The sequence below is a fragment of the Salvelinus alpinus genome, chromosome 14 (assembly GCF_045679555.1).
Source record: "Salvelinus alpinus chromosome 14, SLU_Salpinus.1, whole genome shotgun sequence".
Lineage (NCBI taxonomy): Eukaryota > Metazoa > Chordata > Actinopteri > Salmoniformes > Salmonidae > Salvelinus > Salvelinus alpinus.
The window spans coordinates 51,369,506-51,387,766 of NC_092099.1; the positions used below are offsets into that span (position 1 = coordinate 51,369,506).

At 41.4% G+C, this 18,261-nt stretch overlaps 1 protein-coding gene and 1 long non-coding RNA gene across 3 annotated transcripts in view; one reads left to right on the plus strand and one right to left on the minus strand.

Moving 5' to 3' along the window:
• Positions 1–18,261, plus strand: part of LOC139539044 (receptor activity-modifying protein 1-like) — a 115,075-nt gene that overhangs the window by 15,669 nt on the left and 81,145 nt on the right. The window lies entirely within an intron of this gene.
• On the minus strand, positions 7,566–10,831 carry LOC139539039 (uncharacterized). The gene is made up of 3 exons (XR_011667858.1): positions 10,161–10,831; positions 9,764–9,850; positions 7,566–8,150 (listed from the first exon to the last, which is right to left on the minus strand). It is a non-coding gene; the product is annotated as an uncharacterized lncRNA (long non-coding RNA).

Below are 18,261 nucleotides of genomic sequence, written 5' to 3' on the forward strand. Positions count from 1 at the left end.
TGTTAAACAGCCACCACTAACATTTAGCGGCCGCTGCCAACATACTGACTCAACTCCAGCCACTTTAAAAATGGGAATTGATGGAAACTATGTAAAAATGTACCACTAGCCACTTTAAGCAATGCCACTTAATACAATGTTTACATACCCTACATTACCCATCTCATATGTATATATACTGTACTCTATATCATCTACTGCATCTTGCCATCTTTATGCAATACATGTACCACTAGCCACTTTAAACTATGCCTATTTATGTTTACATACCCTACAGTACTCATCTCATATGTATATACCGTACTCTATACCATCTACTGCATCTGCCATGCCGTTCTGTACCACCACTCATCCATATATCTTTATGTACATATTCTTTATCCCTTACACTTGTGTGTGTGTGTAAGGTAGTAGTGTGGAATTGTTAGGTTAGATTACTGTTGGTTATTACTGCATTGTCGGAACTAGAAGCACAAGCATTTCGCTACACTCGCATTAACATCTGCTAACCATGTGTATGTGACTAATAAAATTTGATTTGATTTGATTTGATTTGATTTGAGGAAGTGAGCTCACAAAAGTATGATTTAGAGGGATGCACGCACACGTACATATGCACTGGTTGACTTCCCATTAGGCAGAGGAGGCAATTGCCTCAGGCCTCATGTCATCAAGCGGCATCATGAGCTGGCCATAAAAAAATAAATACAAATAAACAATAAAAGATTCTCTGCTTGAGGCCTCCTCATGCTCCGCTCGAGGCATAATAATATAAAATCCCTCTGTTTGAGCTTGTGTTTTATTGCATGGGCTGTGTCTCAATCCATTGCATCTTTTGAAGTTCGGCCTTCTACATCTGCGGTGGAAGGTGGCTGAGCTACAACGATGTTTGTCAGACCAGGAGACATCCCGAAAATCGGTCTTCTCACGAAAAAATCTGTAGCATCCGGATGTTTTTGGCGGCACTCTACACCCCTCTATAGGAAGTTGTAACTCTCACGAACACAATGGTGTGCTCCCTTTTGCTCGACAACCCCACAAGTGTCACAAGACACATCTTTTGTCTTGCCTATTCACCCACTGAATGGCACACACACACTCCAAGGCTTAAAAATCTTTCTCTAACCTGTCTCCTCCCCTTCATCTACACTGATTTGAAGTGGATTTACCAAGTAACATCAATAAGGGATCATAGCTTCCACCTGGATTCACCTGGTCAGTCTATGCCATGGAAAGAGCAGGTGTTCTTAATGTTTTGTATACTCTGTATCTCTGATGTAGGACAGACACTTAATTCCTTTTGATTCATTACATATTCTTTCTGTTTTTCCATGTACGCATCTGTTATTAAATGGATTTATGTGGGCTGGTTGAATGTTTAATCAAATAATTTTTGTATATATTTTTTCATACCTACAGACGTCCTAAAAATTTAAATCAAATAGCTAAATGATCCTTGGTATGACCATCTTAATACAATTCTATATGTAAGCTCAGTAGAAAACCAGCCCCGGTTCATTAGACTCTAGGGGGTATTTAATACATAATCCACAGCATAATTATTAACTGGACCATGCTTAGAGAGATATTCAGTGTCTGATTTGTTATTGTTACGCAATCACTGCGGCCTTTCAGGTTATGTCGATATAGGACTCGTTTCCTCCAGCATCTTCACAAGGTCCTTTGCTGCTGTTCTGGGATTGATTTGCACTTTTCACACCAAAGTACGTTCATCTTTAGGAGACAGCACGCGTCTCCATCCTGAGTGGTAGGAAGGCTGCGTGGTCCCATGGTGTTTATACTTGCGTACTATTGTTTGTACAGATGAACGTGGTACCTTCAGGCGTTTGGAAATTGCTCCCAAGGATGAACCAGTCTAGTGGAGGTCTCCAATTTCTTTTCTGAGGTTTTGGCTGATTTCTTTTGATTTTCCCTTGATGTCACGCAAAGAGGCACTGAGTTTGAAGGTAGGCCTTGAAATACATCCACAGGTACACCTCCAATTGACTCAAATGATGTTAATTAGCCTATCAGAAGCTTCTAAAGCCATGACATCATTTTCTAGACTTTTCCAAGCTGTTTAAAGGCACAGTCAACTTAGTGTATGTAAACTTCTGACCCACTGAAATTGTGATACAGTGAATTATAAGTGAAATAATCTGTCTGTAAACAATTGTTGGAAAAATGGCAAAGTTTTTACTCAAAAATTAGTCGTTTGAGCTCAGGTCAATGAGGCCTACAGGCCATAAATAGAAGGTCAAAACTTGTAATGTTCACAAGAACTTAAGTTGATAAAAAGATCTAACACAACATTAGGTGATAATATATGTATTATTATGGATTTGTAATCAGCTATAATGGGGTGGTCATTTTAGCTCGGGAACACAGAATTAATTAACATGAAAGGAACACAACAGGAGGGTTAAAAACTAAGGGGGAGAACTCCAGAAAGTTGAGTGAAGTTCAATCTCGTGCTTCTGATATTTATTCCGCAGACACGCATGTGCGCAGCTTAGAGGGAACATTGGTCATAATGCTTCTTGACAGTGTCATAAAGTGTATTTTCTTCAAGTAATTTTAAAATATGATGAAAAAGACATGACTGTAAATAATTCATTACAACAACAGCAAAGGATTTAAGAAACAAACTTCTTGACAGGGAGAAAAAACATTTGAATAAATGTGGGTTTTGACACTCTTATGTAGGTGTCATAACCAGCTATAAAATAACACAATATATGTCACAACAGGTGTAAATATATGGGTCATGACAGTGTTATGATCATATTATGACAGGTTATGACGCTGGGTGTCAAGTGTTACTCATATTTTTGTCAATTTGTGGCTTTGTTTTGCTTTTACCAGATTGCTCAGGTCTGTTTTTGACCTATATTATCATAATTTATGTAATGTTGCGTCCCTTGGCACATGAAGGTCATGGTCATGACTGTCTTTGTAATATTCTCACGGAGTTAACTTTTAAGTGAACAGCAGTTTATGCCGGTAAAATACCACAGTGAATGAGAAAGCCATATGCAAATAGAGTATCTTTGTTACTGCCATAGGTTATTATGTGTTTATAGCTGTGACCTGCATTTATAGGCTCATTGGACCTCCTGAAAGATGCAGGATGGGGCTGTGACTATCCTTTAGCTGCATTAAGGGACAGGTGTAAGCTTAGCCACTAGTGAATATTTGATGCTTCACTAAGCAGTGTCAATAGGAGGTGGTAGTGAGGGAGACGTAGGCTGAGTCCTAATTGGAACCCTTTTCTCTACATAGTGCTCTACCTTTTACCCTATGGGTCCTTGTCAAAAGTTGTGCACTATAGGAAATAGGGTGCCATTTAGGATAGGAAATAGGGTGCCATTTAGGATACAACCAAGCTTAGTTCAGTGGGCTGGCTCCTGGCTGGCAGCTCCCTGCATTAGCTAATTATTCATTATGCAGATCTGGTCTCACCCAGCCAGTCTCCAGCCCAGCGCTGCTGCAGCACACTGTTAATTTATTGAGGACAGAAAATAAGGAGAGGCAGGATTCATCTACTCCTCTGTCTCTGTCTCTCTCTGCCTCTCTCTGCCTCATTCTCTGCCCCTCTCTCTCTCTGTCTCTCTCTCTGCCTCTTTCTGTCTCTGTTTGTCACAGAGACAAACTTTCTCTCTGTTTGTCTCTCTCTGTTTTTCTCTCTTGATCAGCGAACTGTGTGCGTGCTTAGCGCTGAATGTGCCCAACCATGGGACCCAATCCATTACACATCATCTATTCATTGTGCTATAAAAGCTACTTCTCCTGGGTGGGTCCAAGGTGTAGCCTGGACTGCGTCCCAAATGGCACCATATTCTCTATATAGTGCACTACTTTGGACCAGAGCCCCACATAGGGTACCATTTAGTAGGCACCCTCTGACTACTGTTGCTCCCCTTATCACACTCTCTGGTGCAGGGGTGTCATGCAGCCCAAAAATCTGAGGGGGCACAAAGTACGTGTTGTTGTAGAGGGTTGGTCTGGAGCGGGGCTTAGCCCGCTGTCCCTAAATCTGAAAATGTTGAATCTTTGAAACACCTGAAACAGCTTTTTCCTGCATTCTGAAGCCGTAATCATTAGACCTAATTGTATGTCAAAAATGTATATTTTTCTACATAGCATATCTAAGCATACAGTGCTTTCAGGAAATGTTCACACCCCTTGACTTTTTCCACATTTTGTTTTGTTACAACCTGAATTTAAAATGGATTTATGATTTGGAAATGTTTACAAATGAATAAAAAATAAAAAGCTGAAATGTCTTGAGTCATTCAACACCTTTGTTATGGCAAGCCTAAATAAGTAAACATTTGCTTAATTTACAAGTCACATAATAAGGTGCATGGACTCACTCTGTGTGCAATAATAGTGTTTAACATGATTTCTGAATTACTACCTCATCTCTGTACCCCACACCTACAATAATAATAAGGCCCGTCAGTCAGGCAGTGAATTTAAACACAGATTCAACCACAAAGACCAGGCAGGTTTTCCAATACCTCACAAAGAAGGGCACCTATTGGTAGATGGGTAAAAAAATCTTAACATTATTAATTGCACTTTTGATGGTGTATCAATACACCCAGTGACTACAAAGATACATGCGCCCTTCCTAACTCAGTTGCCGGAGAGGGAGGAAACCGCTCAGGGATTTCACCATGAAACCAATAGTGACTTTAAAACAGTCAGAGTTACCCAGTCACTGTGATAAGAAAAAATTGAGGATGGATCAACAACATTGAAGTTTCGCTACAATACTAACCTAAATGACAGAGTGAAAAGAAGGAAGCTTGTACAGAATAAACAAATTCAAAAACATGCATCCTGTTTGCAAAAAGGCATTAAAGTAAAACTGAAAAAAAAAGATGGCAAAGAAATGCATTTTATGTCCTGAATACAAAGCATTATGTTGGTGCAAGTCCAACACAACACATCCGTGAGTACCACTCTCCATATTTTCAAGCATGACTGTGACTGCATCATGTTATGGGTATGCATGTCATTGGCAAGGCAGTTTTTTTAGAATAAAAATAAACGAGATAGAGCTAAACACAGGCAAAATCCTAGAGGAAATCCTGGTTCAGTCTGCTTCACTTCCGACACTGGGGGATAAATTAATCTTTCAGCAGGACAATAACCTAAAACACAAGGCCAAATATGTACTGGAGTTGCTTACCGAGGCGACATTGAATGTTCCTGAGTGGCCTAGTTACAGTTTTGACTTAAATCAACTTAAATCTATGGCAAGACTTGAAAATGGCTGTCTAGCAATGGTCAACAACCAACGTGACAGAGCTTGAAGAATTTTAAAAAGATGTGCAAATATTGTACAATCCAGGTGTACAAAGGGGCCAAAGCTCTTAGAGACTTACCCAGAAAGACTCACAGCTTTAGTCGCTGCCAAAGGTGTTTCTAACATGTATTGACTCAAAGGTGTGAATACTTGTGTAAATGAGAGATTTCTTTATTTAATTTTCAATAAATTTGCAAAAAAAAATTATAACATGTTTTCACTTTTTCATTATGGGGTGTTTTGTGTAGATGGGTGAGAAAAAAACGTTATTTTATTCAGGCTGTAACACAACAAAATGTGAATAAGTAATTGAGTATGAATACTTTCTGAAGACACTGTATCTCTTTACCTGTTCAATTGTAACTTAATGATTCACAAAAACGAAATATGGTTCTCTGCATCTTTGCTAAATTCTGGGTAAAAAATGTAAACAAATGTTAGTCTTATTCAGTGCATTTAGAAATTGCTAGCTTTTCTTTTTTATATACAGGGCATTTAGAAAGTATTCAGACCCCTTCCCTTTTTCCACATTTTGTTACGTTACAGCCTCATGGATTCAATACTTTTTTTTCATCAATCTATGCACAATACCCCATAATGACAAAGTGAAAACAGATTTTTGCAAATGTATTAAATATAAAAACTAAAATATCTTATTTACATAAGTATTCAGACACTTTGCTGTGAGACTTGAAATTGTGCTCATGTGCATCCTGTTTCCATTGATCATCCTTGAGATGTTTCTACAACTTGATTGGAGTCCACCTGTGGTAAATTCAATTAATTGGAAATTATTTGGAAAGGCACACATCTGTCTATAAGGTCCCACAGTTGACAGTGGATGTCAGAGCAAAAACCAAGCCATGTAGGTCGTAGGAATTGTCCATAGAGTTCCGAGACAGGATTGTGTCGAAGCACAGATCTGGGGAAGGGTAACAAAAAATGTCTGCAGCATTGAAGGTCCCCAAGAACACAGTGGCTTCCATCATTCTTAAATGGAAGAAGTTTGGAACCACCAAGACTCTTCCTAGAGCTGGCGGCCCGGCCAAACTGAACAATTGTGGGAGAAGGGCCTTGGTCAGTGAGGTGACCAAGAAACCGATGGTCACTCTGACAGAGCTCCAGAATTCCTCTGTGGAGCTGGGAGAACCTTCCAGAAGGAATAACCATCTCTGCAGCACTCCACCAATCAGGCCTTTATGGTAGAGTGGCCAGACGGAAGCCACTCCTCAGAAAGAGGCACATGACAGCCTGCTTGGAGTTTGCTAAAAGGCACCTAAAGACTCTCAGACCACGAGAAACAAGATTCTCTGGTGTGATGAAACCAAGATCGAACTCTTTGGCCTGAATGCCAAGCATCAAGTCTGTAGGAAACCTGGCATCATCCCTACAGTGAAGCAAAGTACAGTGAGATCCTTGATGAAAACCTGCTCCAGAGCGCTCAGGACCTCAGACTGGGGTGAAGGTTCACCTTCCAACAGGACAACGACTCTAAGCACACAGCCAAGACAATGCAGGAGTGGCTTTGGGACAAGTCTCCTGAATGTCCTTGAGTGGCTCAGCCAGAGCCCGGACTTTAACCTGATTCGAACATCTCAGGAGAGACCTGAAAATAGCTGTGCAGCGATGCTCCCCCTCCAACCTGACAAAGCTTGAGAGGATCTGCAGAGAAGAATGGGAGAAACTCCCCAAATACAGGTGTGCCAAGCTTGTTGAGAAGACTCGAGGCTGTAATCATTGCCAAAGGTGCTTCCACAAAGTACTGAGTAAAGGTTCTGAATACTTATGTAAATTTATTATTTCTGTTTTTTTAATATATATATAAATTTGCTAACATTTCTAAAAACCTGTCCTTAATGTTTTGTATACTCAGTGTATATACTGTATCTCTTGTCTGCACCTCTGGCTGTTCTCCTCTCCAGTAGCTGTACTTTACCCTGGTGGGATTGATGTGTAGCCTAAAGCTAGGACAATAAACCGAACATTTGTGACATCGACCATACAGATCACTTATCGCAGGCATTTAGCTGATATCGTTCATTATGATAAGTAGCCTATACTAGAGAAATATACATTTTGAAATAAAATAAGTTTGCTTCTGTAGGCCTATGGCTGCATTGGCAATGCATTCCATATGAAAAGCTGTTAAATGGACTCACATAGCTGATATACTAAGAGTGACAATCAAATAAAACAGATTGGAGATCTTACACACAAAAAGGAAATGTTCATTTGAGAATACAACACAGACACATTAGAGACGAATCCCCTCTTTATTGCAGGATTGTGATATGCGATTAGTCAACATTGACACTTGTTCATTTTGAATGGTTTAACAATTAAATCAAGTTTAAACACTTCACTTCAAAGAATCAATACTTCATCACTTCAAAGAGTACAAATAAGCTAACTCGTAGATTAGACATCTTAGTGTAAACAACAATAGTTCATTGAGTAGTAACAAGTAGGCTATTGTTACTAAAGCATCATTTCAGGTGAACATAACAACCTCCATTCCAGCGGTGGTTAACCTTTCTCCACTGATCCCTGATCTACTGGGTGAGCAGAATTCTCAACTCATTAGATTAGATACATTAAATCAGGTGGGAGATTAGTGCGCTGAAACAGAAGCCTGCACAACCAGCAGACCTCCAGCAGGGTTGACCTGCTCCAATTGTAATCAGTTTATACATTGTATGTGTGATGTTTAACTGTTTACAGTTAAAGGCCTACACATATAACCCATGGCGTATAGGAGATAACCTTAGTCTCTTGGGACGTTCATTGGGACCTCTCTCTTCATCTGCAAACAGGCTTTCACAGCCTTCCATAGCTGAGAACAGAAAACATAAAAATAAAAAAACAGGATTCATTATACTCAAATTAGACAGCACTGAATATTATCTTGCTATAATCTCTATGTCCTCAACATTTTCCCCCTCTAGGGACTGGAACTGGAGAATCTTTTCATGGTGTCCTCCCACAAAATGACCTGCCCTGTCCAGTAGCCTACACCCTCCTATCCAGTAGCCTACACCCTCCTATCCAGTAGCCTACACCCTCCTATCCAGTAGCCTACACCCTCCTATCCAGTAGCCTACACGCTCCTATCCAGTAGCCTACACCCCCCTATCCAGTAGCCTACACCCCCCTATCCAGTAGCCTACACCCTCCTATCCAGTAGCCTACACCCCCCTATCCAGTAGCCTACACCCCCCTATCCAGTAGCCTACACCCTCCTATCCAGTAGCCTACACCCTCCTATCCAGTAGCCTACACCCTCCTATCCAGTAGCCTACACCCTCCTATCCAGTAGCCTACACCCTCCTATCCAGTAGCCTACACGCTCCTATCCAGTAGCCTACACCCTCCTATCCAGTAGCCTACACCCTCCTATCCAGTAGCATACACCCTCCTATCCAGTAGCCTACACCCTCCTATCCAGTAGCCTACACCCTCCTATCCAGTAGCCTACACCCTCCTATCCAGTAGCCTAAACCCTCCTATCCAGTAGCCTACACCCTCCTATCCAGTAGCCTACACCCTCCTATCCAGTAGCCTACACCCTCCTATCCAGTAGCCTACACCCTCCTATCCAGTAGCCTAAACCCTCCTATCCAGTAGCCTAAACCCTCCTATCCAGTAGCCTACACCCTCCTATCCAGTAGCCTACACCCTCCTATCCAGTAGCCTACACCCTCCTATCCAGTAGCCTACACCCTCCTATCCAGTAGCCTACACCCTCCTATCCAGTAGCCTACACCCTCCTATCCAGTAGCCTACACCCTCCTATCCAGTAGCCTACACCCTCCTATCCAGTAGCCTACACCCTCCTATCCAGTAGCCTACACCCTCCTATCCAGTAGCCTACACCCTCCTATCCAGTAGCCTACACCCTCCTATCCAGTAGCCTACACCCTCCTATCCAGTAGCCTACACCCTCCTATCCAGTAGCCTACACCCTCCTATCCAGTAGCCTACACCCTCCTATCCAGTAGCCTACACGCTCCATTTACCGACAGCTGGAGCTGCAATTTCACCCTCTTCCCTGGCTGTTATCTACAAATACATTTGGATTTTAATTCACAATGATCACATCAAGATAGCTAGCTAATAGAAAGTTAGTTAGCTGATGACATGTAATTCACTTAGCTAAACAGTGTGTAAAGTTAGCTCAGTTGAGTTAGCTTACAGTAGAGCTGGGCAATATGGCCTAAAAATCCAAATCTAGATTTTTTCAAATTTATGGCCGATTCACAATATACAGTACCAGTCAAAAGTTTGGACACACCTACTCATTCCAGGGTTTTTCTTTATCTTTACTATTTTAAACATTGTAGAATAATAGTGATGACATCAAAACTATGAAATAACACATGGAATCATGTAGTAACCAAAGAAGTGTTATCAAATCAAAATATATTTGAGATTCTTCAAAGTACCCACCCTTTGCCTTGATGACAGCTTTGTGCACTTTTGTTAACTTCTACTCTTGTGCAGTAAAATAATGTTTTGGTGTCCATATGACCGATTCTGTCAGAGAGGAAGAAACAAGTTGAAACCGCTTGTCAGAGAGGAAGAAGTGATCTGTGGTAGGGGCTTGGTGTATGTGTAAGTTTCACACAGCCTACAGTCATTGCACACGGCACAGGAGCGAAGGAACCAAAAAGACAACATGAGAACAAGCGGCCTATACAGGCATGTGGAATATCGCGCAAAAACATACATTCTAGTTAATCAAATGAATTATATCGCCTAGCCTACAAAGTGGCCTACTGTAGCCAGCTAGCGAGCTAGCTTATAATACATAGTTTTTTTACATTTAAAAAATGTATTTACATACTTGAATAGGTTCTCCTACTGTCTCCATTTTTTTGTGTCCTTACATTAACAAAATAAAGGGCAATCTTCACAATATTTTTGGTGGTAGCAAAGTGCAGCCAGCAGCCATGTGGACAAGGAAAAAAGTGTTTGTCACCAGAACGGTTTATAATGTGTAGAATGTGAATGTGTTTGACCTTACCAGCGTAATCCACTTTCAATTCCAATAAATATGAAACAGACTGTCGGCCACACTTAAAAACTTGAAAACTAGCACCTGAAACTAGCATATGCAACAACAACAATCTGCATGGAACACAGTGATGCACATAACATCCAGCAGCCCATCTACGGGTGTGTGGGGCAAGGTCCTTGAAATGTAACATCCAATCCAAATCTTGCTGCTGGGAGCCAGTGGACCATTCAAACCATTTTTCCAAAACAAAATTATCCAGACCTCCCAGGAAGGCGCGACAACGATATGATTTTTGAGTTATGGCAACGCAAGACTAAGGGAATAGAAATGAGCTGAAAATTAAAGCCTAATTTCTCTCAGGACTCCAAAGCTTATGAATATATGCGTCTGTGTGAATGTTGTTGGAGTTTCTGTTGACAGCTCGTATCATATCAAGAGGTCTCCACAGAGGAAAACAGACAGACAGGGCTCCTGGCAGCTAGTGGCCGGGGGCAGGAACAGGCTCACTCCGCTCTGCGCTAATCATGACATCACCACCCCCCTTTCCTCTCCCCTCCCAAAACAACTCTGATACATTGTGGAATTGTATTCATCCACCTCCATCCCCCTCTGTTTCTCCTCTGTCTCTCTCTGTTGTGTCTGTGCCGTGAGGTGTCTCTCATCCAGTGGTGGGGACTACCTTGTCTGTCTGTCTGTCGCACTACGCAGCCAGGCCGTGAAAACTCTGACAGCTCTTTTCTTTTTACTCTGAATCTTAATCTATTGTGTACAAGAGAAAGTGAGTGGCTTTGGGCTATTATTGTTCAGTCAAACATCTACCACTGCTGTGCTGGAACAATTAAATTGGGCTGTATGAGTAATGAGTTTAATCACCTCAATACAGATAAAGTAAAATGCTGCAGGAGTCCCACCAGTATTACATAGGCTATCTGCTCACCTCTCTGAGATAGACACAGAGGCTTTGTAGAGGCTGTGTTTGGGTTGCATGTGTAAGGTATTCGTGTGTCCATCGTCCATCCCCCAACAAATTATTGGCAACAAATGGAGAGAGCAGGGCAGGCTGTCTGTGTTTCCCCGCTGGCTGGCAGCTGCAGGACCTAATGGGGATGTGGAAGGTGTAATGGGTGTGGGTGATCTATCACCAGCAACACACAGAGGTAACAGATCAGTGCCACAGCAATTACCATAACACATAGGGTATACAGTGCCTTCAGAAAGTATTCATACCCCTTGACTTATTCCACATTTTGTTGTTACAGCCTGAATTCAAAATAGATTCAAGTGATTTTTTTTATTTCACCCATCTACACACAATACCCCATAATGACAAAGTGAAAACATGTTTTTAGAAATGTTTACAAATTGATTAAAAATGAAATACAGAAATATCTAATTTACATAAGTATTCACACCCCTGAATCAATACATGTTAGAATCCCCTTTGGCAGTGATTACAGCTGTGAGTCTTTATGGGTATGTCTCTAAGAGCTTTGCACACCTGGATTGTACAATATTTGCCCAGTATTCTTTTCAAAATTCTTCAAGCTCTGTCACATCGGTTGTTGATAATTGCTTGCAATGGCAGACGTATCATTAGGCTGAAGAGGCAATTGCCTCTGGCCTCACATCATCAAGGGGTCTCATGAGCTGGACATAAAACAAATATATATTTTAAACAAAAAATATAATTTCTCGGCCTTCTGCATCATCTGCGGAGGAAGGTGGCTGAGCTACAGCGGTGTTTGTCAGACCAGGAGACATTACGAAAATTGGTCTTCTCATGAAAACATCTGTAGTGTCCGAACATTTTGGGCTGCACTCTACATCCTTCTATGGAACTGGGAGAAGGGGAGTCTCACCAACAGTATGGTGTTCACCGTTTTGCTCTACGACCCCACAAGTGCCACGAGACTTGTATGAAGGTAAGCCAGTACTGGGCTGAAAAATGTATGGAAATGAATAAGGCATTTCCACTTAAAAGGTATACAGGTAATTCAACGATTCTTCATTTTTTTCTGAGCTCTCAGATATGAGAGACACTTCAAAACATACTTCCTTTTCATAGTTTTTCCGAGTATGAATCTGTTATTAACTATGGGCTAAAGCAGTAAGGCCAAATTCAATGTTTCATCAAATCATTTTTGAATATATATCTTTTATACCTACAGGGGTCCTAAAAATCTAAATCAAATAGCTAAATGCTCTTTGGTATGACCATCTTAAAACAATTCCATATGTTAGTTTAGTAGGAACCCAATCTCGCATTTATTTAGTAAAAACACAGGTGCTGCTGATAACACTGCATCATTTTCAAATCAAAGACAGAGGACATGTACTGTACAGTGCCGTAAAAAGGTATTTTGTGTATTTTGTATTTTGTGTTACAAAGTGGGATTAAAATGTCTTTAATTGTCATTTTTTGGTCAACAATCTACAATAAAAAAAAAGATTCATCGAAGTTAAACTAAAATCTAGCCGTTACTTAAGTATACAGCTCTCTCAGTCAATACGTTTAGAAACACCTTTGGCAGCGATTACAGATGTGAGTCTTCTTGGGTAAGTCTCTAAGAGCTTTACACACCTGGATTGTATCATTTTTAGGATTCTTCAAGCTAGGTTAGACAGCAATTTTCAAGTCTTGCCATAGATTTTCATAAAGATTTAAGTCAAAACTGTAACTTGGCCACTCTGGAACATTCACTGTCATCTTGATAAGCAACTCCATTGTACAGTCGTAGCCAAAAGTTCTGAGAATGACACAAATATTCATTTCCACAAAGTTTGCTGCTTCAGTGTCTTTTGATATTTTTGTCAGATGTTATTATGGATCACTGAAGTATAATTACAAGCATTTCATAAGTGTCAAAGGCTTTTATTGACAATTACATGAAGTTGATGCAAAGAGTCAATATTTGCAGTGTTGACCCTTCTTTTTCAAGACCTCTGCAATCCGCCCTGGCATGCTGTCAATTAACTTCTGGGCCACCTCCTGACTGATGGCAGCCCATTCTTGCATAATCAATGCTTGGAATTTGTCCGAATTTGTGGGTTTTTGTTTGTCCACCCACCTCTTGAGGAGATACCCATAACATGATGCAGCCACCACTATGCTTGAAAATATGGAGAGTGGTACTCAGTAATGTGTTGTATTGGATTTGTACCGAACATAACACTTTGTATTCAGGAGAAACTTTATTGCTTTGGCACATTTTTTGCTGTATGACTTTAGGGCCTTGTTGCAAACAGAATGCTTGTTTTGGAATATATTTATTCTATACAGGCTTCCTCTTTTTTTTTTTTTTTTTTTTCTGGGGGGGTAGATCAGCTTTAATATTGCAGATAGATTGTAGCTTCCATCAATATAATTGTCTACATCACTTCTAATCCCCCATGTATCTTTTTGCAAATATATATAGATATACAGTTGAAGTCGGAAGTTTACATACACCTTAGCCAAATACATTTAATCTCAGTTTTTCACAATTCCTGACATTTAATCAGAGTAAAAAAAATCCCTGTTTTAGGTCAGTTAGGATTACCACTTTATTTTAAGAATGTGAAATGTCAGAATAATAGTAGAGAAAACGATTTATTTCAGCTTTTATTTCTTTCATCACATTCCCCGTGGGTCAGAAGTTTACATTCACTCAATTCGTATTTTGTAGAATTGCCTTTAAATTGTTTAACTTGGGTCAAATATTTCAGGTAGCCTTCCACAAGCTTCCCACAATAAGTTGGGTGAATTTTGGCCCGTTCCTCCTGACAGAGCTGGTGTAACTGAGTCAGGTTTGTAGGCCTCCTTGCTCACACACGCTTTTTCACAAGAATAGACAAACACACACTTTTTTATGACCAATTTATGCAGAAATCCAGGTAATTCTAAAGGGTTCACATACTTTTTCTTGCCACTGTACATTAAAAAAAAGCTATCATCCGGCGCCGACAGAGATGGCCGCCTTGCTTCGCGTTCTCAGGAAACTATGCAGTATTATGTTTTTTTATGTATTATTTCTTACATTGTTACCCTAGGAAATCTTAAGTTTTATTACATACAGCCGGGAAGAACTATTGGATATAAGAGCAACGTCAACTTACCAACATTACGACCAGGAATACGACTTTCCCGAAGCGGATCCTCTGTTCGGACCACCACCCAGGACAATGGATCGGATCCCAGCTGGCGACCCAAAACAACGGCGCCGCAGGAGGGGCAGAAGAAGCGGTCTTCTGGTCAGGCTCCTTAGACGGGCACATCGCGCACCGCTCCCGAGTTTACTACTCGCCAGCGTCCAGTCTCTTGACAACAAGGTAGACAAAATCCGAGCAAGGGTTGCCTTCCAGAGAGACATCAGAGATTGTAACGTTCTTTGTTTCACGGAAACGTGACTCACTCGAGACACGCTATCGGCACAACCACCTGGTTTCTTCACGCATCGCGCCGACAGAAACAAACAACTCTCTGCTAAGAAGAAGGGCGGGGGGGTATGCCTTATGATTAACGAGACGTGGTGTGATCAAAAAAACATACAGGAACTCAAGTCCTTTTGCTCACCTGACCTAGAATTCCTTACAATGAAATGTCGACCGCATTATCTACCAAGAGAATTCTCTTCGATTATAATCACAGCCGTATATATATCCCCTAAAGCAGACACATCGATGGCCCTGAATTAACTTCATTGGACTCTATGTAAACTGGAAACCACATATCCTGAGGCTGCATTCATTGTAGCTGGGGATTTTAACAAGGCTAATCTGAAAGCAAGACTCCATAAATTTTATCAGCATATCGAATGCGCTACCCGGGTGGAAAAAATCCTGGACCATTGTTACTCTAACTTCCGCAACGCATACAAAGCCCTGCCCCGCCCTCCTTTCGGAAAATCTGACCACGACTCCAATTTGTTGCTCCCAGCCTATAGACAGAAACTAAAACAGGAAAAGCCCGTGCTCAGGTCTGCTCAACGCTGGTCTGACCAATCTGATTCCACGCTTCAAGATTGCTACGATCACGTGGACTGGGATATGTTCCACATAGTGTCGGATAATAACATTGATGAATACGCTGATTCGGTGAGCGAGTTTATTACCAAGTGCATCGGTGATGTTGCACCCACAGCAACTATTAAAAACTTCCCCAACCAGAAACCGTGGATTGATGGCAGCATTCGTGCAAAACTGAAAGTGCGAACCACTGCTTTTAGTCAGGGCAAGGCGACCGGAAACATGACCGAATACAAACAGTGTAGCTATTCCCTCCGCAAGGCAATGTAACAAGCTAAGCATCAGTATAGAGACAAAATAGAGTCGCAATTCAACGGCTCAGACACGAGAGGTATGTGGCAGGGTCTACAGTCAATCACGGACTACAAAAAGAAAACCAGTCCCGTCGCGGACCACAATGTCCTGCTCCCAGACAAACTAAACATCTTCTTTGCTCGCTTTGTGGACAATACAGTGCCAACGACACGGCCTGCTACCAAAACCTGTGGGCTCTTCACAGCCAACATGAGTAAAGCATTTAAACGTGTTTACCCTCGCAAGGCCGCCGGCCCAGACGGCATCCCTAGCTGCGTCCTCAGAGCATGCGCAGACCAGCTGGCTGGTGTGTTTACGGACATATTCAATCAATCCTTATCCCAGTCTGCTGTTCCCACATGCTTCAAGAGGGCCACCATTGTTCCTGTTCCCAAGAAAGCTAAGGTAACTGAGCTAAACGACTACCGCCCCGTAGCACTCACATAGATTACAGCTCAGCATTTAACACCATAGTACCCTCCAAACTCGTCATTAAGCTCGAGACATTAAGCTCTGGACTTCCTGATGGGCCGCCCCCAGGTGGTGAGGGTAGGAAACAACATCTCCACCCCGCTGCGTTCTCAGCCCTCTCCTGTACTCCCTGTTTGTTCACCCATGACTGCGTGACCATGCACACCTCCAACTCAATCATCAAATTTGCAGAGGACACTACAGTGGTAGGCTTGATTACCAACAACAATGAGACGGCCTACAGGGAGGAGGTGAGAGCCCTCGGAGTGTGCTGTCAGGAAAATAACTTCACACTCAATGTCAACAAAACAAAGGAGATGATCGTGGACTTCAGGAAAAAGCAGAGGGAGCACCCCCCTATCCACATCGACGGGACAGTAGTGGAGAAGGTGGAAAGTTTTAAGTTCCTCAGCGTACACATCACGGACAAACTGAAATGGTCCACTCACACAGACATCGTGGTGAAGAAGGTGCAACAGTGCCTCTTCAACCTCAGGAGGCTGAAGAAATTTGGCTTTTCACCAAAAACACTCACATACTTTTACAGATGCACAATCGAGAGCATCCTGTCGGGCTGTATCACCGCCTGGTACGGCAACTGCTCCGCCCACAACCGTAAGGCTCTCCAAAAGGTAGTGAGGTCTGCACAACGCATCACCGGGGGCAAACTACCTGCACTCCAGGACACCTACACCACCCGATATCACAGGAAGGCCAAAAAGATCATCAAGGACAACAACCACCCGAGCCACTGCCTGTTCACCCCGCTATCATCCAGAAGGCGAGGTCAGTACAGGTGCATCAAAGCTGGGACTGAGACATTGAGTGGTTGCTGCCAACATACTGACTCAATCTCTAGCCACTTTAATAATTAAAAATAGGATGTAATAAATGTATCTCTAGTCACTTTAAACTATGCCACTTTATATAATGCTTACATACCCAACACTACTCATCTCGAATGTATATACTCTACTCTATACCATCTACTGCATCTTGCCTATGCCGTTCGGCCATCGCTTATCCATATACAGTATATTTTTATGTACATATTCGTATTCATTCCTTTACACTTGTGTGTGTAAGGTAGTTGTGAAATTGTTACATTACTTGTTAGATATTACTGCATGGTCGGAACTAGAAGCACAAGCATTTCGCTACACTCGCATTAACATCTACTAACCATGTGTATGTGACAAATAAAATTTGATTTGATTTATACAGATACATACATACATACATACATATAAATACATACATATATATATACACACATCTTAATTTGTTCTTTTTTCCCCTTTATTACCCTCCAACCCTACCACCCCTCCCCATATTATAGTAAACAAGCCTGTATTATTATTATTATTATTATATGACTTGTAAATTTACAGCCAAACTTATTTAGGGCACTTATTGGAGGCACTGTACATCACAGAGACTGTAACACATAGTGTATACATCACAGAGATTTGATGTACTATATGCTTTGTTTGTTGTTTTTGGTTTTACTATCTTTGTGGGGACCAGAAATCCTCACAAGGATCTTAAAACAAGGAAAATTCGGATGAGTGGGGACATTTCACTGGTGCCCAGAAGGAAAAAGGCTATTTTAGGCTTAAGGGTTAGGTTTAGGGTTATAATTAGGTTTAGGGTTAGGGGTTAAGGTTGGGTTTATGTTAAGGGTTAGGTTTTTGGGAAAATAGGATTTTGAATGGGAATCAATTGTTTGTTCCCCACAAGGATAGTAAAACAAATGAAAATATAGGCATTAACGTTGTCGTTGTGCAGTTTTTATTACCTATTTTCAAAACAGCTGGCCTATAAAATATAACACCAATTAAAATTGATTATAATTCATTTTCTCGCTTATAAATGACAGCTCTCAAACAGTAATGTGTTTGTTAAGTTTAGCCCTGCCACACAGCCATAGAATTCTGTCAGTCAGACTACTGCTTTCCCCCTGAGAATTCCTAATTAAATTGAATGTTATTATTTTTTGTATTTTTTTGTTGCACCTATGCATTTTGTTGTGTTGAGACATGTGCATCTCAATTCTTCACCCTATGGCCACAGAGCTGGGCTGAATTGATATTACTCTGTCAGACTATATGCTCTAGCACACACAGGACAGGGTGGGGAGGTGGGGGCGATGGGGACA